We start from the raw sequence: 25,743 nt of genomic DNA on the forward strand, positions 1-25,743 counted from the left end.
GATTTACTTCTCTGATGGCATCTTTGCATATTGAGGAAAAGCATCTCTGTAACCGGCCTGCAATGCTGCTGGCCCTGAGTAGCCATGGTAATTTAGAAGCCAGCCATAGCCCAGAACAAATCATTCCTTCCAATACACCCAGCTGCACGCTTCTCAGTACCCACTTTCTCATCGCCTCACGCCACTTCGCTTCACACAGTGTCATTTGGAGTTGCTTCATCTTGACAAATCTGAAAGACTCCAGGGTACTGGCAGATTTTGGGTACCTTGCTGCACATTATCTTTTCTGGGTCATTAATAGCAAAGGACCTCATCTCTCTGCTCTTGTCACACTGAAATTCCTCATTCACTCCTAGGCTTTGTTTGTGGACCCTCAGCCAGTCTTTGATCCAGGATTCTACATCTCCTCTAGCAGACAAGTTTCTTTTGTGAGGCATTTCAGAGGTTTTCTGAACATCCAAGCAAGTTACACAAGCTGGCTGAATATTATTTTTATATATTTTTTATACTATTTTACCAAAGTACTGAAAGACTTGCAACAGATCAGGGAAGTATGATTTTCCTCTGCAGAGACCAAACTGTTTACCTCACTCCTGCATGTTTTATAGCCCCATTTTCCAGTCGTCTTTCTAAAAGAAATGAGGCTTATACACTCACATTGCCCATGACCCTATCATAATCATTATTTATACAAACCATTACATGTTCAAGACAAACTTTGCAAGCCTATGGGTAATTTAAGCCACATTTCACAGAGACAGGTCTCAGAGATGTATTTTTTTTCTGAAGCCTAGAGGATGGACTGGAGACAAACCTTCCTAGCCTCTCCAGTAACCCAGCCAGAACACCCAGTAATGGAAAAGCTGTGGCATATGCCCAAGGCTTACACCACCTTTTCATCAGCCCAGCCAGACGGCACAGCGGCAGTCAGCACCATCCTTAGGTATGCAACCTCCCGCCCAGCTGGTAAACACAAGAAGCGGCTCCCCATGGAGACGGAGGTGCTTCAGGTGTGTGGGAAGGCTGGGAAAGCTTGCAGGGATGTCTGGAGCACTTCTGCCCTTCCAGCTCCCCCAGCTGCAGGCACACCCGGCAGCAGGCTAGAGGCGACCTGCCATCACATCACTTCAGGTCAGATCCACCAAGGTGCCCAGCTTCTTCTGGGGTTACAACATGAATTAGGCAACCAAGAAAAAGCTTGGTGACCATCTCTGAGGGCTTGATCGACAGCACATACCTAGTATCCTTCATCCCAGGAGTCTATCAGCCAAGCAGGAGGCTGGCTGGTCTTGCCAGCACAACCTGTGGGCCTGGCAATACTTTTGTCCTCACGCTCAGTTTGCACCTTGGTCTCAGACGGCCGCTCCAGGGGACCCTCTGTCCCTACCCTCGACCGGGCAGCGCACACTGCAACGCGTCCCATGCTGCAAGGCGCAGGGCTGGTCCTGGAGGGAGCCAACGTTGGGTGCAGCGTTTTAAGCAAAGCACAGGCGGGGAGGAAAGGCGGCGCTTGCAGCAAGCGCAGTCTTGCGGCGCAGCAGCGCACTTCCCAATTATGAAAGGCAATCCCCTCCGGCAGCGCGAAAGGGAGAAAGGGACTTCTCCAGCAACAACTGCCCACCTCCCCAAATACACACCTGATGTCTTGTCTCCACCCAAGGCAGAGATGGTTTTACAAAGCTTTCTGTTCAGATCCCACTGCCTGCCTCTGGGGAAGGACTCTGAGTGTCTCCTTACACCTATGCTGCCACCGCAGGTAAGAGAGCTCCTGTGACCACACAGGCTGTGCTGTACCTGGACGTGGTTAAAGGTGCCTTTCCTGGTCCCTCCTTCCCCTCGGGGGCTGCAGGACAGGGTGAGCTTGGCTCCGCCTGGGCTGAGATGCTAACAACAGCATGAGCTCCTGTGCATCAACAGGACTAAGGCGCAGGGAGTTGGTGGGAAGCTGTTGTGAGGGCTGGGGTGGTGGGAACCAGCTCGAGGTGTCCAAGCCCTTCCCTGACAAGCAAGCATGGCTTCCCACCACAGCACACAGCAGGGCCAAGGAGGCAGTAAGAACAGGACATCAAACCAGGTCCCATGCAAGCCCTGGAGCCTTCCCCTCCTGCACTCTGCATGTTTAATGCTGACTTCCTCAAAACAGCAAGGACAGCATAGAAAGACTTGCCAAAAGGCATTTTCGGCTCCTATTCAGCAATACCAGACTCCATTCCCTTCTCTACGAGGAGCGGGAAGGGGGAAGGGAGGAACAGCAGTCCCCCTGCTTCCTCCATCCCCAGAGAATCCTGCTCCCTGCCCCTCACCACAGCCTCTACATCCCCAGCAGGACCAGTGTGTCCACACTGCCCCGTGTTTCTACCCCGATGTGTCAGGAGCAGAGGCATCCCGCTTCCTAGCTGAAGTCCCTAAAGCACATCCCACTGGATGAAGCTGGGAAGGCCAGGATGACATGCCTTGTCCCTTCCACGGCTGTGCCTCAGGCTGCAGAGTGCGCATCAGGATGCTCACGGAGTCATCCCGTACTGAGCAGGGGGTGATACCTGGCAGAGGCCCAAGGGGCTCTTGCAGGGCAGGGGACCAGGAGGCACCCGTTGAGGGAGCTGCCTGCCCCACACTGAACTCTGCCATGGCACACAATAAAAATAACACTGCAGGCCCTCCCAAATAGAGCATTTCCCATTCTCCTCGCCAGCTCACCCTGGAGTCTCTGCCCCTTGCGCCCAGCGTTCACATCCTCTGCCAAACCCCTGGCACCAGGAGGAAAGAAGAAAAAGAAAGCACTCTGCTGGGACTCGGGCAGGAGCGATGCAGAAGCTGGACAGCCAGCTTACCGGCAGACAGATGCACTGACATGGGTGAATGTCTAGCTGTGTTCTTCCAGCCACACCACTGATGTCAGCCAGACAGGAGGAGGTGGCCTGAGAAACGCTTGCAGAAAAATATAAATCAATAAAGCATATGCCTGCTCTTGCAGCCAGAACTACGTAAGCACACAAGCTACACTCATTTGTTTTCTCACCGGTAAATGTTAATAACCCCATCTGTAATTAGAACAGCGAGACTGTGCACCGGTAGAGACGCATTCGTTTATGGAAATGTGATAGTCTCACAACAGGCTAGGGGCATAGAGACGGGCAGCCAGATACCAGCAGGTCTGGGGTTAGGATACTAGAAATTTCCAGATTAAAAACAAACAAACAAAAAAAAAACCAACCACCAAACCAAAAACAACCCAAAATTTGCTAAATCTCTAGGACACAATGTTCAAGGAGGTGAGGCACATTTTGGTTCCTGGCCCCAGAGGGTGCTGGGGGCACGGCCTGTACCTTGCAGACCTGCTCCTCTGGGATCCCCTTGGTCTCTCAAGCATCATAGGTGATCCATGCATGACGCCAGGGACCTGAGTCCCAAGGAGATGCCACCCTGAGCCCCTGCCTGCCAGGGCAGCACAGACCTGCCTGCACTGGGCACTTGGGGACCCTCATGCAGCAGCTGGCACCCAAGGTCGAAGGAGACTTTTCACCCCCCAAACAGCCACCTAGGTTACCTGCACCTCAACGGCGAAGCCCAGCAGAACTCTTGCAGCCTGCTTGCAGCCATGAACAGACCACAGGAAGAACAGTCTGACTCTTGGCGAGCAAGCAGGGAAAAGCCTCAGGAGAGACAGGGAGAAGGGGGCTTGCAAATTAGCTCAAAGCCTTTCCCAGAGTACAGCAGCAAAGAAAAAGGGGTAAACAGCACTCTTGCTGCAGACAGAGCGGTGGGAAAGCTGCCCTGCTTCAGACCTCGCATGGGGCTTTCAGGCAGCTGAGGGCCAGAGAAGTGCTGACACGCCAGGCGCAGCGAGGAGGAACACGATCTGCAGGCCAAGGCAAAAAAGCATCAAGAAGCAAATGTGCTACTGGTGCATTTCAAACAAGCCTGGGCAAAGCACCGACGAGCATACAATTGGGATCAGTCCTGTATCACCAGGAAGGAGGAGGGCCTGCCAAAGCCCTACATCTCTCTGCCCCCTCTCCATCTCCTCCAGTCAACATACAAAGCTCCCTGCACGCTTCATCTTCTGTATGAGCTAGCCAAGCAGACACCGGGCCTCCAAAGCTTTGATCTGGCAGGCTTGGCTTCTTCAAAGCAAAAACTAAGTGCACCCTTGCCCTGGGTCCAAAGTCCTTCCAGCTGGCTTTGCATCAGGCCTCAAATATCTACTAGCAAAGGGCATCACACCTTTTTTTTGTGTGTATCAGCTCCCAGCCCCAGTGTTGGCAAGTACTGCCACCATCACGGCCAGCCCCTGACCCCATGCTGCTCAGAGCGCTGCGGCAGCTTGCACACTGCTGGCTGTGTACATCCCGCTGCTCAGGAACCCCTGCTCTTGCTCGCAGCACAGCTGTGAGCACAGCCGACCACACAAGTGACTCGCCTCTGCTAGGACAGTGCCCAGCAGGGATGGAAGTAGGTTGTGACAGTGGGAGGCCTCTGGATCCATGAGAAACCTGGCTTTGATTTTTCTCCTAAAGGCAACCGAGACCTACAGAGGTCACTTCATGAGCAAAACGGGAAGGAAGCATGGCTTCCCCACCCAAAAGGAAGAGGGGAACTCCTCTCAACATTCTGTCCTGAACCTGCCAGAGGGTGATCCTGAAGGAACACAGATGTTTTGGAGACCCCTGCTTACTTCCTGGGGCTCAGTACTGGGCTGCTCCTTCCTTTCAAAGACTTGAAACAGGATTGCTTGAAGAACTCTCTTCCCTGGGAAAAAAACACTCTGCAAGCTGGGGAATCTCAGCATCAGGGAAATCTTCAAGTTTCAGGTGAAACCAAGCCATTTTATTTCCACAACTTCATCTTGACAGTCCTCCCGTGACCAGGCCACATAACATTACTTTTTTCTTGTAGGTTATTTTCTCATCCATGATTTTCAATAAGGAAAAGAGCTTTTGGGAACTAACTTCCATGAAGGTCAGGGAACCTGTCTATTTCACGACTCTGCCCCTTTCAAGATCACCCAGGAGAGTCAATCACAAAACCTTGCCTTTGAACATCAGCAAAACCCTTCATGCCGCCTTCGCCCACTGGAAACTGTCTGCCTTGCCAAGCGGTATGGATTTAGCTCCAGACAGCTAGGTCTTTTTCATGCCTCATTTTTACAGGAACTCCCTCCAATCTGCTGGTAGTGCTTTCAAGTCGTATGGTGCCCCGAACATAACGTACCGTGCCAAGAGGGGCTGTACCACGGCTCAAAACCCTGGTATGCTGTGGTTCATGCTCCTCTCATATCGGCTGGCTAATCTGTCCTCAGCCTAAAGGCTCTTTGGTCTCTCTGGCTCTGCGTTTTGCTCCACATTGTACCTTGCTGTCCTCCTGCCTCGGTTTTCACATACCTTTGGACTGGATGCTCCTGGGCAAGCGGTGTCTGTCCCTGTCTAGCCGTCAGGGAAGGGCTGATGGTGTCCCCTTCTCCTCCAGGGAGGTTTGGTGGAACAGCAGCACCCACAAGACACCATGCTGCGGCTCTGCTGCCAAGGCGGCAGCCGGATTGCCTCCATCTAGCTACAAGGAACCAACACAGCCACGGCACCCGGCATTTCTGCACCGCTAAGAAGAGGTCCCCAGCCCCATCTTGTTTGTCTCCTGACAAACGCAATGGAGTCTCGATGCTACATGGACACCCCCAGGGTCCCATCCATGTATCACACCCTAGTCCATAGCAAGGGCCCATCTCCTCTGCCATCAAGAGGAAGCCCAAACCCATCCAACAGTTCTCCACATCAATCAGCTCTCAGTCTGCACAGCAGAGTCACAGCCAACCTGATTTGCATTACATTTTGAGTGTTAGATTTCATGAGTCACCGAATCAAACACTTTAGTTCCAAATATATCTACCTGTCACTTTCCCTTCAAGCTCCTGGGCTGTAAATCTATCAGAAAGAAATCAAGTTTGTCTGCCAGCTTGTACTTTAGAGTCTATAAAGAAATACCGCTTACTGTTTGGCTTCCCTTGTTTCCTGTAGGCATATGCTGGTAGTGATACAGCAAACGCAACATAAATAAGTTGAGTGGTGAGACTGACGAGGCGCTGGACTTCACGCTGTATATCCTGTGGAGCAGTGGCCATATGGCAAACAAGCCCTGGTTGGGAATAAGTCCCAGAAAACAGGGCTTCCTCACCTATCACCCAACACCCCAGCAGTAGCAACTCTACCAATTCCCAATGGACAGTTACTAAACCCAAGGATGGAGACTCCACCATCTCTCAACACCAGTGGTTTTCAGCTTCTGGTTTACGGATCCCACCAGCACATGGGCTGTTCCTCAGGGGTTGCCTTCTTGGTTATCTCCTGCATGTCTATTATCAGCGCTTACACTACTCGCACATGGTCTGCACTTTCCTTGCAAAACATTTTTGTGGGCCTGCCCCAGGTTGGCTCTCCCATACTTCATTTTTTTAGGTGTGAGTGACTATTCATACAGGATCTTTACTGCACAAATATCACTTCAGCTTTCAAGCCCTGTTAAGGAGAGCTGTTCAGGTGCATGACATCTGTCTTGGCTGAAACACGGACCAATCTCCCTGGTGATACCGTATTTACTCTGAATTTTTCCATGTTCCTTTCCATCTCTTAAATGACCAAATGCCATCTTGTCCGTTTTGCACAGGTACGCATTTTTAGCAGGAGCTTTGCACCTCTCCCAGCTCTCATCCCTTTTTTCTTTGTTTATCGGTACGCTCACGTCGTCTTAGAGCTTCTTGTTTATCTCTAATCTTAATCCTCTTGTGCATAAGGGAGTATTAACATACCTGCCTTCCCTCATGCCCCATATCTGTCCCCTACCAGTCATCACGGACTGGGTATTCTCATCTGCACCCAGCTTTTCCTCTTGACTGAAGCATATGCATCTCTCTCAGAAAACCAGGTTTTTGAGCTAGTCTCTCAAGGTCACATTGACTGTTTCCTCCTCCTCACTTCTGCATGACAGGAGTCTTTACCTCCTTGCAGAGCAGTGCTCAAAGACACAGGAATTTTGTCCACTGGGCATGATTACAATCATTACAATTACACAGTGTGATCAGCACTCCCCACCAAGGAAACCCTTGGTGATGCAAGTCACCAAGCAGTGGCAAGGAGTGTCTCCCAGAGTTGTCCAAGCAGCCTCTCAGGGCTCCACAGCTGGTTCCTCACTAGGGGCTGGTAGAACACCCTACCGTGTCAGCCATGGGAGCATCCTTACTCCTTATTCTGCAGCATGCAAGCTGCTCACTCAGAGGTTATTGGGGGTAAGCTTCTCTCTTGCCTGGTCCTCCTGCCCTAAGCACTGACACCACCACACTCAGCATGCACAGGGTTGGGGCAGTATCTCTCTTGGATGGTACTTCAGAAGAACTTCATGCCCCTGCTTTTAGCAAGTGCTCCATAGGGACCCAGGAAAATTGAAAACCTGCATCAATTCAGGTACGGTGGCAAGCAGGTGCATGGGCTGCTTAGAGCAGCATCCCTGGAGATAATGCTTAGCAGCACACAAAAAACCCCCTCCTTCACATCAGAAGGTGAGGAAGCTTGGCACTAGCAGGGAAGGGCCCACCACCCTGGCTCTCTCATCCAGCAGGAAACACACGGGATATAAAACCAGGAAGCCTAGAGGGAAACCCCTTCCTTTATGGGTACTGGGGGGCAAGCAGCCAGGACGCTGTGTGTCCTCCAGCAGGAGCAGCCTCTCAGTGTTGCTCCTACAACAACAGGACCATCTACTCCAAACCCTGGCACCTACACCCTTCCTATAACAAATAAAGGCTGATCCTTTTCAAAGGTCCTTAAGCAGATTGCAGCTACAAGTGTTTGAATTTTGCAGGCTAGAGATGTTCTCACCTTTTCCTCACCTTCTTTACAGCACTCCTAGGGTAGTGCTTGCCTTGCAGGGTTGGTCTACAAAGGACCCACAGCACAGGCAAGCAACAAAGGTCAACGTAATCACAGCCCTGCAGCAGGCAAAATTGAGCTCCCTTTATGACTCCATGCTGAGAAGAGATTCGGCAGCCACAGCAGGAGGAAGAAAGAAGTCAATTGTTCCTCAAAAACAGCAGACATCAGCAAAGGGCTCTCACAGCAAGAGGTCTGGATGCGGCCAGCAAGCCAGGACAGTTATAGGAGAAAATCTAGGAACCAGCATTCTGCATCTGCTGGGGAAATCATGACAGGAGTCAGAGCTCCAGCAACAGCAGCACAGCCCAACCCACAGCACAGCACCAGGGCACTATGCACAGGGCTGGCACAGCACCCAGCACAACCATGAGCAGCAGGACAACCTTGGCCACAAGGATGTCCAAACTAGGACACCGTGACGCTGGAAAAACCTTGAGTTTTTACGGCACACAGTTCCCCTTACACACTGTCCCAGCAGCTACTGAACTCCAACAAGGGAGACAGAGCCTGTGAGAGACCAATTTTGAGCTCCTGCTGGGTACTGAATAAATAACAAAGGTCATAGCAGAGTGAGATGGACATTAAACACAGCCTTGAGACTGTCCTTGCCCCCAAGCCCTCATCTATGCTACAGAGAGAACCACTGGACCTCACTTGGCATATCAGTGCTCAAAGATGTCCCCATTCCCCTTCTGCAGGATGTTTGCTCTGATGCTCCCAGAGGGATCTAATCTAGAGGCAGCTCCCCAATAACCTTTACCTGCGGGGAAGAGTGAGGGTTGAATGCCTCTTTTTGAGTTTTCAGGGCAGCTCTGCCTGCTTTCGACAGCCGGGGCTGGGGTCTGCAGGCAGGACTCACTCGCACGCACCAGGCTGGGGACGCCGGGCTCTCAGCCAGCCACCAGCACTTGAGAGATGCTGACCAGGCTCTTCTTTTCAATGGTCTCTCTCCACCCCATGGGGCTTGGCAAGAGGAGTGGGGCCTGGCTTGGGAACACAGGGAACAAAGCGCCGGTTGGGCACTGGGCACAGAGACGACGGCGTCCAGCCGAGACCAGGAACACCGAAGTGGTGCTTCAAGGCAAGCAGCCCGGCTCCCAGACCCGCAGATAAAGGTGTGCGAGATAAAGTGGCTGCTTGGACTTGGAGGAGGGCACTGAATTTTCGTTAAGATGCAGCAGTGCAAGCCTCATGTCATCTGGACTCTATCTCAATGTTACAACAAACAAAGAAACAGTACTTTAACTGGGCAAAGCCGCTCTGAGTCACTGTTTATCTGCAGAGCACAGCTCCACAAGAGCAAATATCAAGCCTAGGAAAGTCCACTAAAGACTTGCAGTTGGTAACCTGGGCTCCTCTTGCCTGCAGCCCCAGCTGAAGCCAGGATGCTCACGCTTGCTAAGACCACTGAAATCCTGACTTGACATGAAGGAGACGGCTTGGAGGTCACCCCAGAAGCAATGTGGAGCACACCAAATACTGTGCACCAAGGGCTGCTGGAGGTGAAGTCAGGAAGAGCCCTCCTGCCCAGACGGAGCAGCATCACACAGAAGAACTAAGACCAGATACCTGGCAGCCCCTTCAGGCATGCCAGCCAGGCAGCCACAGCATCTCCTGGGCTCTGCTCCTCCAGGCTGTGGCACTGCAAGGAAAACAGCAGCAGACGTTTTCCATGGCCTTGAGTCTGGAGAACACCCAGAAGCAGCTAAGCATTATGGCCTGGAGCTGCTGTAAGGCAGGCTGCTCACCTGGAGGCTGCTTTCCATGGAAAGCACCACCCTAAACAGAGTGCAAATCAGCAGGGAACTGCCTGATAGGAGCTGCAGCAGCAGCCCTGGGAGAGACCACACTCAGAACTGCACTGTTCCCATCCCACCACCTCTGCTGCCAGACTAAGCCCCTCAGCCTTGATCCTTATGTGTCAGTGGGAGCCAAGACCCATTGCTTATTCTGTTTCCCTCAGACCACCTCTCCCTCCCAAAGCACGCCCTCATACTCTGTGCTTCCACAGACGACTTGTAATGCCGAAAGAAAACAGCACGATGGCACTGATTGCTGGGGTGCAGATGCCCCAAGCCTGGGGGGAATCTCATGTCTGACCTTGTGTCTCCATCCTTGCATGACGCCTTGAAGTTTGAAGGTCACCCTGTACCCACAGCCCTAACCCTCCCCTGGACACGGGTACCAGCACACAGCACAACATTGGCAGGATGCACCAAAGCACGCCATAGGTTTCCACCAAGAAATCGCACTCCTGGGTGTTCCCCTTGCATCTGGCTGTATGGACCGATGTGAAGTGCAGCAATGACGCACAGAGGTGGGCAGGAGGAGTAGTACACCCAAATAAAAAGGAGCCAGTGGATCCCAAAGACAATCAGGGTACCTTCAGACAACAAAACTGTTCTCTGCTGGTTCACATGCTGGAGAAGGTAAACATGCTGTTCCATACCTCATTTCTGGATCAGGACCACATACTATATGTATGGTATGAAAAGAAAAATCACTTGTTAAAGCAGTGGCTGAGGCCTCTAATACAAGGCGACAGAATAGCAAGCAGGTCCTCCAGAATTTTCCGTATAGGCGTGAAGTTTGCCTGGCCTTCCCAAACACATCACAGGAACAGGAGTATAAAAACAATTAGTAGATTATGGCATTCTGCAATTAATTACTAATTAATAACCCAGATGAGGTTACCACTTAGTATTTCTCCCAACACAAATCTAGCTTTGGCAGCTGTATGGGCTAATGCTTGTTAAGATATTTCTCCAAGGATCTTCATATAAAAGAAATCATCCCTGCTCAGGAAAGCTCTTAAGTACATACTTATCTTGAAATGCTCTCACTGAAGTCATCATAACTTAAGTACATGGCTAAATTAAAGTGTTTACCTAAAAAGGGACAGACTTGAGCACTGTGCTCTGCTTCAAGCACCAGATGTTTTCCAAGACCACTCTCTGAACCCCAGCTATGTGCACCGGTTATCAACCCAACCCCAGTTGAGCATCTCAGGGTAGCGGCAGCAAAGATCAAGTAGCTTAACCAGAATTTTTCTTTGATGATGAGAAATAGGTTCCTGCAGTACACTTCATAGTGACTGGTTAAATAAATGACCCTAGACCAGAAAGCTTTCTTCTCTTCATGGAGAAATGGTTCTGGCAGGCTTGAAAGGCCTGCCATTCCTCCTGATTCTGTCTCTAAATTTCATTACTTCTGCTTCTGGCTGCTCCTTCAAAAATACTGCTCCCCTTTCTCAGCAAGGGGATTGAAGACCCCTTGCTGTCAGGAGACATCTCACCTGCCTCCACTCTCCTTAAGCTAAGCTCTGTACACCTGGCATCTTTCCAAGCACACCTTTCCAGCCTCTGTTTCCACAGCTGATGTCTCTCCATGTGGTCAGCATCTTTCTAGCCGTATTGTGCCCAAATGTCCCAAGCACAGATACGGCCAGAGCCAGCAGGAGAATGGTATTGCAGTCTCCTTGCTCTGCAGCACAACTCCTTTGCATCCATAGCCCGAGAGGTCAAAGAGTTCTCTTTCAGTCACATCGTGGCCAAATATCTAAAGCCCTAGACCCTGTCATCTTAGCTTGTCCTCTGGCTTCCCATTTCCTTCCGGCACAGCTGCCTCCCATGGTGTCCAAACCACCCATGGCGGGAGGGGAAAACAAGCTTTTTTAAAAATTTTTAAATAAACACAGTAGTTTGACAAGTGTCAACTGTTATATGGTGAACTTCAGTTTTCCCATTTAAATCAACAAACATTCAAACATCCTAATTATCCCACATTTAGATAGTGGGACACACCTGAACCTTGTTGCCAGGCTTGCTACTGATCATCAGCATTAGCGTCAGGGCTTGCCTGCCCCTTGGCAAACACGACCACACAAACAACATGGCCTTTGCGTCTCCATCGCTGTTATGGAGTATTTTGAAAAGGTCTCCTGCACTAAAGCACTCAAATACCTCAGAGTTTCCCCAAGCAGCTGTGTATGATCAAGGGGTCTCCTGCACTCCTGCCAGGGCAGATCTACAGATGCCAAGGGCAGAGGCAAACTCCATTACCGCATGATGGAGAAGAGGCTTCTTAACATTTGCTTTACAGATCACGGTGTGGAAAGACATATGCTGGAGATAAGGCAGGAGCCTCTTAGAGGGCATTTTGCTTTTTATCAATGGAGAAAGTGCAGCCACACTGCCTCATCTCACATGCTGGTCAGGCTCTTTTCTGGGATGCCTTTTGCCTGGCTCTTCCAATGCATCCCTATCAGCCCAGAGGAGCCAGCCTGATACTTCACAGGAAAGCGCTAGGAAGCATTAGGTTTACACAGCTTAAAACACAACCTGGACAACGCAGAGTAAGGCCAGACAATGCTGCTTATTTGAGCAGCGGACCTCCACTCCTCAAGCTGCGAGAGCGTTCGGATTCAGTTTGCACTTTGCAAGCCACCACTGCCCCCCCCGGGAGCTCCCAGGCAAGCCCAGCTGCTCCTTCCCCCAGCCACCCTCCCGTTTGATGGGGGGAAGGCTGCAGAGTCAGCAGTCCCCTGCCTAAGCGTCACCTTAGCAGAAGGTGCATCCCAGGTACACCAACTCACAGCTCTTCCTTGAATCGCAGCTGCCTGTGGTGCGGACATCCCCTCTCCACCCTACGCTGCTGCCAGGGCTGGGAGCACACCTCCTGGGCCAGCCTCTGGAGGGAAAGATGCCCGGCTGCCCCCAGAGCAAACCTGGCAGCCGCGTTTAGCTCCTCCAGGGCCCGAAATGGGAAAGTACAGGGATGCAGGAGGGCAGCACCTCCTCCAGCCTCTCCTCCTGGGCAGCCAGCCCTGCTGCCACCTCCCTGCCCGCCTGTTTATGCCGGAGGCCTGCCACAGCAATCCTGCCACAGCCCCGTAAGCGAGCGGGGAGGCTGGAATTTCACCCCTGGCACCCTGCCCTCTGTTTACGCCACCTGACCGGCATCCCAGTCAAAGCCTCTGAGGAATCCCCGCGCACGGAAATCGGGCCTCTGCCGAGGCTGCAGTGCCAGCCACCAGGCATGGCTGCTGGGGACCGACTGCCGGGTCTGGTGGCAGAGGGACACATCCTACCAGAGTCAATGCCGGGACCTCTGAGCATCAACCCTGCTGCACAGAGCTCAGCTGGGCTCCACCTCAGGCACGCACCGGAGGGCTGACTCATTTATTGCAGCTCATCAGAAATCCACAGCCCCAGAAGCACTTCAGGGTTAACACTTGCTCTCCGAGCAGCACAGGCATAGGGATGTGCGCGTGACCAGGCAGAGAGATCCCATGCTTTGTGCCTCCTACCCAGCACCCCGGTGGGCGCTGCAAAGCAGCCCAGGGCAGTCACCTGCTCATCTTCAGAGTCTCACCCAGATGCTGGCCACATACCTTCTCCTGAGTCAGGGACCATTTCAACAAGAGGAAGCCAACAGCGACCCTGCCCCAAGTTTTACCCTGCCCCAAGTTTTACCCCACTACCAGCTGCAGTACCTTTGTCCCTACATGAAACACCTGCAGCCCCTCAGGGATAACTGTAGCCCAACACAGCCACGTGCATCTCTCTCCTTCCTCCTGAATCCTAGCCACTTTCAAGCCTACTTTCCAATGCCCCCGTCCACATGTTGGTAGGGGTGGGAGGCTGTGGATGGCTTCCCAGGGCTAGGGGGGCAGAGCCAGCACTCAGGCAGCTTCCCCCCAACCATGCCCACAGCAGGTCCTTGATGAGGGGTCACCAGTGCTCCCGCACGCCTGCCAGCCGAGCTCACAGCTTCCAGGCCCAGGTCCCACTATGCCTGTGCTTACCAGCAGAGAAAACTCCTCCCAATATAGCATCAGTTGCCTATTTATAACGTGCTGTTTACCAACACCAAGCGCTCTCTCGTTGGAAGCGGAGGACGAGATGAGTCAAGGGAACATAAGCAAGGGACCTTTCTCCTGTCATGGGAAGATGAGGGGACCGTGGGAGGGTTACTTAGGGCTGGGTGCTGCAGCATGGCTGATCACCTGCAGCTCCCTCACCAATGCAAGCAGACTCAAGGACACACTCAGTATTTTTTTTTTTTACATCAGACCCTTAAGCTCTGGGAAGATCTTCCTATGAAAGGGCGAGATTAGATCCAGCACACAGGAGTGAGCCAGCATCCCCCTGCAGCCTGCTCCATGCTTGGGAAGCACTGAGTGCCAGCAGGTGTTGAAAAACAGATTTAACATAAGGTCTCCAAAAGCCTCCTGACAGCTCCTGGGGCCCTCTTCCAGCAGCTCAAAGAAGGGCTGCTGGTTGCTACCATGCTTTGACAGGGCTTCTTCAGGCAGCACCCATCTCCAGGAGGAACCACAACCCTACCAGACGACGGTCCTCTGGCGGGTGGGCGGGAAGGCAGCCCCCACCGCTCGCCCTAGCCCAGCCTCCCCTCTGGATGGTCACTCTACTATCGCATTTGCTCAGCATCCCTAGGAAGAGTTAGATTTGGGAGGGTGTATGAAGCAAGGACATTCAACTGATGAGGCACTAATGACGCCAGCCTTCAGCAGTGGGCAGAGACAAGCTATGAGTCTCAAAGCAGGGTTGGCGGGGAAAGGGGTTACAACCCCAGGCTCCCATGGCAGTGTCTCACATTCGGGATACTGTCCAGGAACATGCTCCTGAGCAACACAAGGCAAGAAATAAGTACCTCATAGGGCTTCTTAAATTTTGCACTTTCTCTCGTGTCCAAGCTATACCCCCTCCTGGGTGGCTGGAAACAGACCCCGCACAGTGTTATTGAACTGCACACCCATATGGTGGCAGATCAGAGTCTTGAAGCCCATCCAGGCGAAATGATCAGTGCCAGCCCCTGGCTCCTCCCAGAGCCACCACCTCATTTTCCATTCCTCCCTCCTGGCTGCACCCAGCCGTCTCCTGATGCCGGGCTCATTTTTAGAGCCTCACATTTTCCTCTCCCTCTTGAGAAAGTTATTGCCTTCCTGTCCTCAAATAGCCAACACCTCTTCCACCCTACCAAACTGGTAATGCACCTCCTGGCTCCATTCCCCTCTGTCATTTCCCGGATCCATCTCCTATGGCATTGCACTTACCAGCCCCACACAGGCTGGCGAGGATGTGCACTTACATTAAGAGGCTGGATTGATTTCCGAGTTTTTAACCTTTCCTAATGGGCACAGGGAGGGTTGTCTTGGGGGCTTTACCAGAAAGCCTCAGCTGGGGCTTGGTGCACGTTCAGCCAAGGCTTGGAGTCCAAAGGTGTGCCTGGAGCACACTACCTTAGTGGCATCATACATAGGGCCTGCTGGTCAACCACACGATGAGTTCTGGCTATAAGGTGTCCACTCAGCTCGCTCACATGTGCCATCCCTTCAGCACAGCTTCTCCCCACCAACAAGCCACAGGCTCAGTGGGGGTGCAGGCTCCTGCACTCCATGTGCTGCCAGAGACAGAAGCACCAACGGCGCTGCCCATGCCCAGGATGATCCTTTGCTCTCTTCATCCTCCTGGCTCACCCCGGAACCCGCTGCTGGGCCCCCGCTCTTTGCCAGCTTCCCACTCACCCACGTGGCAGCTCCCGGCCATCCCCACCCGTGCCCTGGCCCACCTGCCCCTCCCGGCACCGATTCACCCGCCCCCGGCACTGACTCACTCCCCGCTGCTTGCCACCACACATCCAGCTCGCCTCCGGCATCCCCGCCGCCCCGAGTCACAGGGTGAGGTGTCAGCACTCTGTTTTAGAGAGCGGCAGTGAAGCAGCGTGGACCCGCGATGCGGGACAGCCTGGCTCTGCTCTGCATGCCACCCCGACTGGCTGCGTGACCGCAGGCATGCTGCTGATATGCCCCGTGCCTCTGCTTCTGTCCGTCAGAATCACATACAACCCCTCCCAGGGAGATCATGTACTTAATTCACAGGCATTAGAAAGACTCTCCACTTTCCACATTAGGCATGCCAGCAGCACACAGTATTTCTTGCTGATTCCACTTCTACCTACAGTCAGCTGAAATCTCTGCTGAGTTACTAGGAGTGAAGGGTACGTCCTGGAGCTATGGTCCTCTGCTCCCATTGGTAAGGTCCAGGGAAGCAGCAGGGAGCTGTCGCTGCCCTGTCTGCTAGGGCTTTTGGATTTGCCCCTCTCCTGGGTGAGCAACACCTGTCCTGTCCCTGCTCGAGAGCATCACCATCCACAGTATTAAAACCAAAGATGTTTTTGGATGGTTTCCTAGCTGCTTGCTGGGGTAACTGCAAGAGCACAAGCTTCACACTGCCTCTGCCAGCTCAGGTCAGCTCCGAGCAGCCAGGGAGATGCCCAGGCGGGCAGCAGTGCACCTTATGAAGTTTCACCACTGCTGGTTTACATCCAAGTCAGCGGTTAGGCTCTTCAGGACCTGGTACGCTCCCTGCCCTCAAGGGAGGGGGCAGTGGCGCCGAGCAGCAAGTTTGCCTCAAGGAGTGCGAAAGAAGGAATAAAACACTCCCTGTCCACCCGTGGCCTGAGTCACTGGACCCCCCGCCAGCCCCGGCACAGCCTCTCCTGTCTGCAGGCAGCGTCCACCTTTGGGTACCTGCGAGGAGCTGCGGGGTGCTCTGCACGGTGCCCTGATGGCTGCTGTTCCCCATCCACGGGCTCTCCATTCTGCGCCTCGCACAGCTCCTACAAGTCACCTCCTGCTATCTGCCACTTGTCTCCACCATCGCCTTCTCTCCTTTAGTTCTTCCCTCCCTGGAGAGGACTTCAGGTTTACGTTAGGACCAGGCCAATCCCCAGCCCTACAAGGGGATCCCAACAGAGACAGTACATATGCCTGACCACTTTCTGTGGCCCACTGCTCTTCTCCCCCAGCATCCACAGTCACTGGATTAGGAGTGTAGAAACCGTGTCTCAGCTATTCCCTTTGGTACTTTTTTCAGTGCCGCAGCGCTGGGGAAGGAGCGGGAGGCTCAGCAGCATCGTGTGCCAGCAGGGCCTCCTCCTGGACCTTCTCGCCTGCTGGGTTACCACGGGATGGGGCAGAAGTTCCTGTCCCACCATCCCCAAGACACATGCCTTAAGAAGCAGCAGGAGTAGATTAAAAAAACCCCAAACCTCCACAAAAAAAAAAAACAAAAACAAAAAACAAAAAACCCCAAACCACCCCCCTCCAGCCACATTCGAGTCTCAAACCCTCATTGATCCTGAAATCTGCCCGGCATGAGGCTCCTGCAGGCAAAACAGGGCACTAAAACGCACACACCTCTCAGCGGGGAGGCAGAGCAGGAATAACAAGGCAGCCGAGCCCCGGTGCTGGGGTAGGAGGAGAGGGTGTTGCCCCAGAGCTCTGCTCAGAGGCTCCAGAGCCAACTCTGCAAGGAGGGGTTGGCAGGAAGGGCGGGCTTCGCAATCGGTAACTCGGTTGCAAGTCAAGGGATGCTCTGAAATGCTGAGGTGGGCTAGGAGGCAATTAGAGGTTGATCAAGATGATTGACAGGCTGGAAACAGCCAGGGGGAAGGGAGGGGAGCAGAGGGAAGGGCTGGCAGGCGTGCTTGCTGTGGGCCAGACAGGCTCACTCCCCTGCAGTAGCTTCTCAGGACTAGGCTGGGAGTTTCCAGTCCACACACCCATTTGGCCACAACGCACAGCGCTACCTGCACCATTGCTTGGGTGCGCTGGAGTCTACCTTCACTCAACAGGTTTAAAAATCCCTTTTCTTGCTCCAAGAAATGCAGTGCAAACGAGAGGGAGCATACGTGCTGCAGTCCAAATAGCAAAGCCCCCTCTCCCCAAGCTGTCCAAACCCTGCTTTGTTCTCTATTTACCAGCCATGCACTTCCAGCACTGCTTTCCTACCCATACATCAGTCACTCCCATATATTTTCAAAACAGGCTCATTAAAACTGCACACCTCCTCTACTTTGATTGCCCCATCCTTTCTCTTCCCTAGATTTCTGAGCTCCAAATAGAGGTCCTATTTGATCTTTTACACCCAGCCAACCCCAGAGACATCTGTGAGCGCAGCTGTGTTAGACACAAAGGGAAAGACCCAAGCAACCTACATGTCTCCACAGGCATAAGTCTGCTGATGGAGGTGCAGTTATACTGGCAAAACTGCTTCTCGGTGTTTTGAGGTGGTGGAATAAGCCAGGCTGAGAAGCAGGAGCATTTTTGCCAAAATAAGGTATCAGGAGAACAATCAAAACAGGCAATCCTACACATCAAGCAGGCCAGAAGCAGCAGGTGTTTTGAAGGAGACACCTAATGCACTGCACAGACATGGCCTAGACCATGCTCAAGTATTGCTACCATACCACGTTTTTATGCCTTTGATTTGCCAAGGTGTGTCCCTCACCCCATGCCCAACAGAGGGGAGCTGAGCCGTGGCTGCTGCCCCACAAGACTCTTCTGGAGCAACACAGGCTGTTCCACCCTGTAGCACTCCACTCCCCAGGAGACAACACGAACACTTACCGGGGTTATTTCCTACAAACCAAAGCTCTGCTCCCATCAAATGGAACAAAGCTCAAGAGAAAACAAAATAAAGGAGTGAAACACTGGGAGTTCCCCCCCCCCCCTTTCTCCTTCAAAGCACATCAAAGCATCTGCTTTCCCCTGACTCACAACCATAGTCAGGAGCTATCTACTAGCTTTGAAATTCCCCTCCTACCCCAGGCGATAATAAAACATGAAGATACGAGAGCATGAGATTCCAGGAGCACTAGGCGGCAGGGATTTACAAGGGATACATCCTGTCAGGCACGCTGGATCATCTTTATTTTTAACAGCATTACAGCGTTAGTGGGTGAAAGGGAAGTTGTGGATGTAGCAAGATTTTAGTGAGCCATCTGCTGTGGCATCTCACCCAATCTCCCTCTCAAGGTTTGTTCATTGGGCTGAAGCAGAAACATTGCCTCACGGACTAAAAACGGGCATAATGACCCTAAATAAACCGGCAGCTCTAAGTGACAGAGCACTGGACTACAGGCTGGCAGGAACAAGAGGTGAGGGTGACATTTGATTTCATTCATCAATTTCACCGACCCAGGCGCTGAGTTTGGAGAGGTGGTAGGTGCTGGCTGCTCCCAGGTACCTGTTTGGCGAAGAAGCTGGGTGCCACGAGGGAAGGGATGCTATAAATCACTCGGAGGCGGATGACGGGCTGGGGCAAGGAGAGGCAGGGAAAAATTTCAGAGGCACGGGCATGGCGAGCGGGGACAGGTTTGTCAGGGCATCACCCTACATTAGCTGGGGCCAGGATAGCACTTTCTTTTACTGGAGATGCCTCCTCATAAGGTAGAGGAGTCTAAAGGAAAGAGCTTAGAGAGATACCAAGGCAGGAGCAACAAAAAAGGAGGGCTTTGAAACCCAGAGAACAGGGGTGCAGCGAGGAAGTGGTAACAGGTAAAGACAGGGACCTCCACCCATGCAAGAGGAGAAGGGAGAGCTGGCTGCACGGCTCTGAAGGTGACGACAGCCCCAGCATCTCACCACGGGTTTTTCTTACCACTCTTCATGGCCTGGCATTTCTACCCTACCAAGCTAATGATACACAGTCATAAGATATGCTATGCTTATGCAGGATAACCAAGTCCCACCTTAATCTTTTCCTTGATTAGATAAACAGATTGATCTCCTTATGTTTCTCACCATAAAGCTTTCTCTCCAGCCCTCAGATTATTTTGTAACTCTTTTCTGCATTCTCCTCAATTTTTCAGCACCCTTTTCTGAGCACTGACACTGGATTTAGACTGAGTATTTTAGTACCAGTCTCCCCAGCACCTCCTACAGCAGTAAAGTCTCATTGCTAGGGCTACTCACTGCTGCCTTTCCAGGTGTCAAACATTTCACATAACTGCCAGGCTTGAAGGGGCCTGAATAGGTCATCTGGTGAGATTCTTTGCTTCAGGCACAGCCAGCTGCAACTCATCCATATCTACAGACTTTGGGCTAGTTTGTTCTAAAACAAACAGCCCCCTCCCCACCCCCCCCCAAAAGCATAAAAAACCCCTTCAAGATAGCCTCCTCTTCTGCTTCATCATCCCAACTGATATCGTGGAAAACCGCAAAGTCTGAACTCCCTCACTGCAGGTGAAGTGACTTCCTGCCCCGTCTTCATCATGGCTACAGTCCTCTAGAAGTACATTGCTCTACATCCTTGAAGACCATGAAGTTCCCTCTTCCATCTTTTCTTTCTCAGGCTATACAGTCCTGGTTCTTCTCATCCTTCCTCCCACACTGTATTTCTAAAGGCCTTAATCATTTCTGTTGCTTTCCTGGATACTCTTGTTTGCGCACATCCTTCTCCAAGGGTTGCATCTACAGCTGAGCCTGGTCCTTCAGCAACACCTCATCTGTGCCGAGGAGAGCACTAATTGCTTCCTGCACCTTAGAGGTGTCGTTCCTCATACAGCCTGGCACAAGGCTTGCCTCATGTTTTTCTCCTCTCCAGCAGAGCACTAACTCATCCTGCTCACAAACCCTGGTCATGCCAACATTTTCCCCTGCCCTGCCTAGCCAGGGTCTCCTTATCAGACAGGAACCAAGTACAGCTTTTCAACTAATTGTGGGCCCACTTGAGAGATGCTTCTTATCTCCCACCCCTTGACTGTTTGTTTACGAGGCTGACGCTCGGGTCAGTGACACAGACAGACTTAAATAAAGATCTATCACATCCACCGCCCCCGCTCAGCCAGTAGGCAAGCCATCCTTTTCAGGCAAGGGTGTTGACCGACTTGATGTGATACGTTCCAGACAAATGCACGCTGATGGATTTTTAATCAGCATCTTCTCCCACCTCCTTAACAGGATAAACACTAACTGCTTAACTGTTTATTCCAGTTTATTTAGACAGGCTGGTTGTAGTCCCATTCTTTCTCCCTGTATTTCAAGGGATCAAACCTTGGGATCTCCCTCCACTGGATGCTCCCTAAGGTGGGTGCTCACCATGCTAAAGTTGCCTTAGTCTATTCTTTAAGAACTTCCAGGGACATTTCATAAGGCTTTGCCCACATGCCCGCATCTAATTTACCTAACTGATCTTGTCACCTGTTCTGACTTGTGCTTGGAGTCACTTTTTAAAATTAACTCCTTTAAGTACCTCGTCACCCCTGACCTTCTTTGCAAGGTGAAGACAGAGTTCTTACTGTCACATTTTATTTGTTCCTCTTTTCCACGCAGCCAGCACCCAATTCCTTCTTCTATCCAATAGCTGCATCAGCTCCTTCTGCCCTCGCTGGGAGTTCACACAGAGTTTCACATCCACCGCAAATCCAGTTCCTTCCTCCCAAATTTATAACTTTGCGAGTCATGCCAACTCAGGCTGCCTTTTCTGCGTTGTGAGTAATAGCGAGCCCCTGGGCAGCTACCGCAGTTCAGCAGACACACAATAATTCATTTCCAGGTCTATGCCTCGAGCATAGACAAGAGCCTAGCAAAACAAAATCACCAACTTGCATACGCAGGCATCCTGGGGAAGATGTCAGCTTCACCAGCATCACCTGAGAGCCGCCAGAGTCCAATGGTTTCACACAAAGGAAGTCTAGACCATATGCACAGGGAGTTGAGGGGTGAATCCCTTTTAAGATCTTCCTTGGGACCCAAAGGCACTAAATTTTTGGCTCAAGAGCCCAAGCATCCTAAGGTCAGCTGCAAAGACCTCCCCAGCCTGCGCCACTGCCAGGCTCTGTCTGACCTCCAAGCAGAAGACATCAGGTGTTGCTAATTATTTCAACCAGGAGACAAGGCTCACTGTCATCCGAGTTTCCTCTAAGCAAAAGATCACGCCAAGATTGTCTCGCCCCCTGGCTTTGAAGGGACCCGAGACAGAGCCTACTAAAGGCCTCTCTTTAATTAGCAAAAGCGGGGCCAGGCCAACAGGCGACTCTCCTACTAAATGCACTCTGGTAAGAAATTCCACCCAAGAGTAGCACCCTCCCCCTGACCCATGTCAGCAACACATCAGGAGACAGTGGGATGCTCTTAAGGGAGCCTGTCAGAGCTGCTCCTCCATGCAGGTCAACACGAGAGAGCACACCACCTCCCCACGAGCAACAGCACATGGTCTCCTTGTTGGCGTTATGGAGCCAGAGGTCACATCGCTGGTGGCAGCTGGCTGTCTGCAGGGCGATGCTCTGCACTGAGCCAGGAGAAGAGACCTGCACAGACCCAGCGGGAGCATCCCTAGGGGAAAGGGATGTCAAAGAAAGCAACTGCTCCACACACAGAATTACAGGGGTGCAGAGGGGATGAGCACACCCAGCGCAGGGACTCACAGGAGCAGCTCCAGGGACAGACAGTCCTTCTAGGGAGTGACAGTCAGACAGGAAAGACCCGCAGCAGCTGCTCTTCCAGCCACAGAAAGGCAGAGAGGTTCTTTGCTCGGAGGCAGCATGATTGTGGTGGTTCAGGAAAGTAACTGCAGAACGTACCGAAAACAGACAGACATGAATCTTGCCTGCAGCTGCTTTCTCGTGGTGCTGATGCAATGTGCCGCTTTTCAAATACACAGTCCCTTAAGAGATCCAACCCCTTTCTTTAATGCAATAGCACAAACATCTCCCCAGATCGGGCCACAAAAAGAGGCATCTTCAAAACCTTGCTTTAAGCCAGACCCATACTACCAACTGCCAATTTCTCTGGGGAAAACCAGCACGCATAAAACAAGACCTCTCTCTCTTCCCAGCACAACAACCACGTGGGTAGAAGCTGCTGGCATCAACAATTAGACCAAAGCACATCAAGAACAGGAGACCTTGCTCAAAAGATGCAGTGGGCTAAGCCAGCAGGATCCCCATCTTGCCCATACAAGCTGTGTAGCCACTATAAGAGCCTGGCCTAGGGAGAGCACTGGGATACCGGGAAAGCATTCCTGCTCCCCCACCTGGCTTTACAAGGGATGGGGAGGAAAGGATTTGAAAGCAGAAGAGGTGGAATGGCAGGCAGGCAATATCAACATGCAAGAGCCACGGGGAGAACAGAAGTATTTCCACCACTGCTTAGGAATCACGTGCAGGGAACGCATAACAAGCATGCAAAGATAACCCTGCGAAGAGCCGGGAGTGCTGCATGGAGAAGCACGGAGGAAAATGTTCTACATCTCACGCTTAGCAAGAGAGTCTCAGGCTTCCTGCAGCTAATCTGTATTTGGAGCAGAGGGCAGACACCCAGCTCCACACTGGAAGGACACGAAGTGAGAAGGCAGTGCCAACTGCAGGCCTGCAGGCTCAGAGAAAAGCCATTTCATACTGCAAGCCTTTGCTCTACAAGCTTGGCACCGGCTTCATGAATCTCGCCCTCTCTCTGTTGCAGAGTGCGTACACACATGCGCGTTTCTTTTTCATTCCTTGATTTTTGTTTTTCTCCTTTTAACCAACTTTCTAGCCAATGCATCAGGCCTGCCCCCCCGGCTCACTCCCCCGAGCAAGCCAGAGAGCTGCTGACGGGACAAGGGCTGCAGGCAAAGAGGTGCCTCCTGAGAAGGCCACGCTCAAGGCAGTTCCTACATGCACCAACTCCCCATATGGCTGGCGAGATGAGGAGTCCTTTCCAGCAAGAGCCTGAGCTGCACAGGGCATGGGAGAGAGGCCAAGGGCTGCAGTCTCGGGCAACCGGTGCTCCCACGAGGAACACAGACCTACCCTCAGAGAGGCCGGCTGCCCCACACTGTGGTCCTGCAAAGCTAGAGCATCAGGACCAGCAACACACCTGTGAAGAACAAAGTGGCAAAGGGACTCCCTCCCTCACTCCTTGCCTGGAAACCTGCATTTTCGTTTCCAGCTCAACCTGCAAGCAAGCTCCGAGCTCCCCAGGCTTGTTTCCAGAGCCGGGAGGAGCAGGAGACAGCTCTGCTGAGACCAGACACAGGCGAACCTTCCTCTGACTCACACAGCATCCCAGAAGCCACGGCCCATTTGAGGCTCTGCTGCTCCCCCCTCAATGCCTCCTGAGCCATCAGGCAAGACCTGGGACCCTGCAGAGCCAGTTGAGGTGGTAGCAAACCTGCCCCTTTGCTTCAGGCTCCGAGCAGGGCCTCCGCCTCCTTGTGTGAGAGCAGGCAGTGGGCTGGCACACCAGCCGCTCGCCACAGGAGCCGCTGGCCAGGGGGCACAGCTGCGGGAGGGCAGCACGGAGGGGCTCGACACAGCAGGCTGCCGGGCAAGCTCTCGCTGGAGCGAAGGAGGTAGGGCAGGAGCAGCCTGAGGGACAGACACCAAGGATTGCTTCCTCTCTCCATAGTTCCTACCCCCTAGAAAGCAGCTGCTAGATTAAAAAAGGCTTAACGGTGCTGTCATTCAAGGACATGGAGACAATCTCCATTTTCCAAACATCCCCATCGTCGTGTCTCATCCCAGCACTGCAAAAAGCCCCAGGGAAGATCTGGCCCCAGCCTCCAGCAAGCCCTGTCATCCTTGCCTCCGTTACCCACTGCAGAGCTCTCAGATGCTTTGATATGCAAATCAGCCACAGGATCCATAACCGGCACCGTCTGCAATTAACAGCACACGGAGTATCCTACGCCCAGGGCCTCCTCCAGCACGAAGCAGGCACCCCACGGCTGCGCAGGCTTCACGTCAGAAGGTGCAGGTCCCGGCTGCCTTTCCTGGGAGCGGGAGGTGCTGCCCGCGGAGAGCCCTCGGGTCCCCAGCGTACAGCCTCACCCTGGCCGCCAGGATGGAGACGGGGCGCGTACGGGCCGGGGTTGCACCGCGGTAGGGATGGGGAGGGTGGCAGAGAGCCACTGGCAGGACGCTGCGGGGCTCCTCGTGACCCAAGGCACTCCAGCTACCCCGGGCTCAAGGAAAGCGTAATTAGCAACGGACAAAAAGCAGGCCCTCGGCACTGCCAGCTCTCAGGCTTTTATCGCAGATCTCACGCTACCTGGGATTGTCTTGAAGTCCTAGTTCCCAGAACGAAACGATTTCGTGAGGATTTTTTTTTCTTTTGATGTAAAAGTTCATCAAAAAAACCCCAAGCAAGTTCCTAGCCCATTTTATTGCTGAAGAAAGCTAAAAAATATGACCAAGGATATTTTAAAAGCCCAGAAGGAAAAACAAAACCAACAAAAAACCACCAAAAAACAAGAAGTAAAGGACTCAGTATTTTTCTTTTTTTGGCTCAACTCAGGGCTTCAGGACATTTCAGGATAGTCGCACTGTACTCTGGTCAAAGGGGAAGAAAATGGAGCATTGCAAAGCCTCACGGCAATGCCTTCTTGACAAGAAAACCGACACCCTCAGAAAATACAGTAGCTTCAGTTCCTTCCAAGGTTACTGAAGACAGGAACAGACAAAAATAGAGCAAACTTAGTGCAACAAAACATACTCATGAGCCAAACCAGATCCTCTTCCCAACCCCCTCAAAGGCATCTTCTTTCATGTTTATCTTGCTCCTATGGTATCCAGGTGAAGACTGCAGAAAGGACTTCTCTCCCTGTAAAGACAGCGTATTCCTACCACTAAAAGGTTCAAGACAAAAAAAGGCCTTTCCTAGGCAGATACCAGCTAATTGCAGTCATTAGAAGCAGCGTCCTTAATGCTTTGCTATTTCTGGTTTGAACCCTCCTGGAGTTGGTTACGAACCGAGTAGTTGGCTTCCCGTTCTCTCAGAAGCATTAAAAGAATAAAAGGCTATTGGGGACCGTACAGCATGGGTATTTGGAGGGGAAGGGTACAGGTCTCTGCAATGCACTTTCGAAGGCTTTGTCCCACGCCCGGGTGGGGCATCTGCAGGACCATCCGAGAGGCACCTGTGCCGTGCAACCCTTCAGTGGCTTTGTGACCGCTGCTAATGGGATGCTCCTGCCCTGCAGCCCGTGGCTTCCCACGCGCGCTTGCTCTGGAGGACGACAGGACAGAGCAGGAT

The 25,743-nt window shown here is 52.4% G+C and overlaps 1 protein-coding gene across 4 annotated transcripts in view; it reads right to left on the minus strand.

Annotated features, from left to right (window-relative positions):
- Positions 1 to 25,743, minus strand: part of TMEM63B (transmembrane protein 63B) — a 48,605-nt gene that overhangs the window by 21,682 nt on the left and 1,180 nt on the right. For 2 of the 4 annotated variants that reach the window (XM_082305361.1, XM_082305358.1), the window contains exon 1: positions 25,204 to 25,221. The exons of 1 other annotated variant lie outside the window; for it this stretch is intronic. The gene's annotated coding sequence lies outside the window, so the exon portion shown is untranslated. Of the gene's footprint in view, positions 1 to 22,154; positions 22,174 to 25,203; positions 25,222 to 25,743 lie in introns of those variants that run through there. One more of the 4 variants, XM_082305360.1, reaches the window with a different exon arrangement.

This window comes from Platalea leucorodia (genome assembly GCF_965183815.1).
Source record: "Platalea leucorodia genome assembly, chromosome: 3".
Classification (NCBI taxonomy): Eukaryota; Metazoa; Chordata; class Aves; order Pelecaniformes; family Threskiornithidae; genus Platalea; species Platalea leucorodia.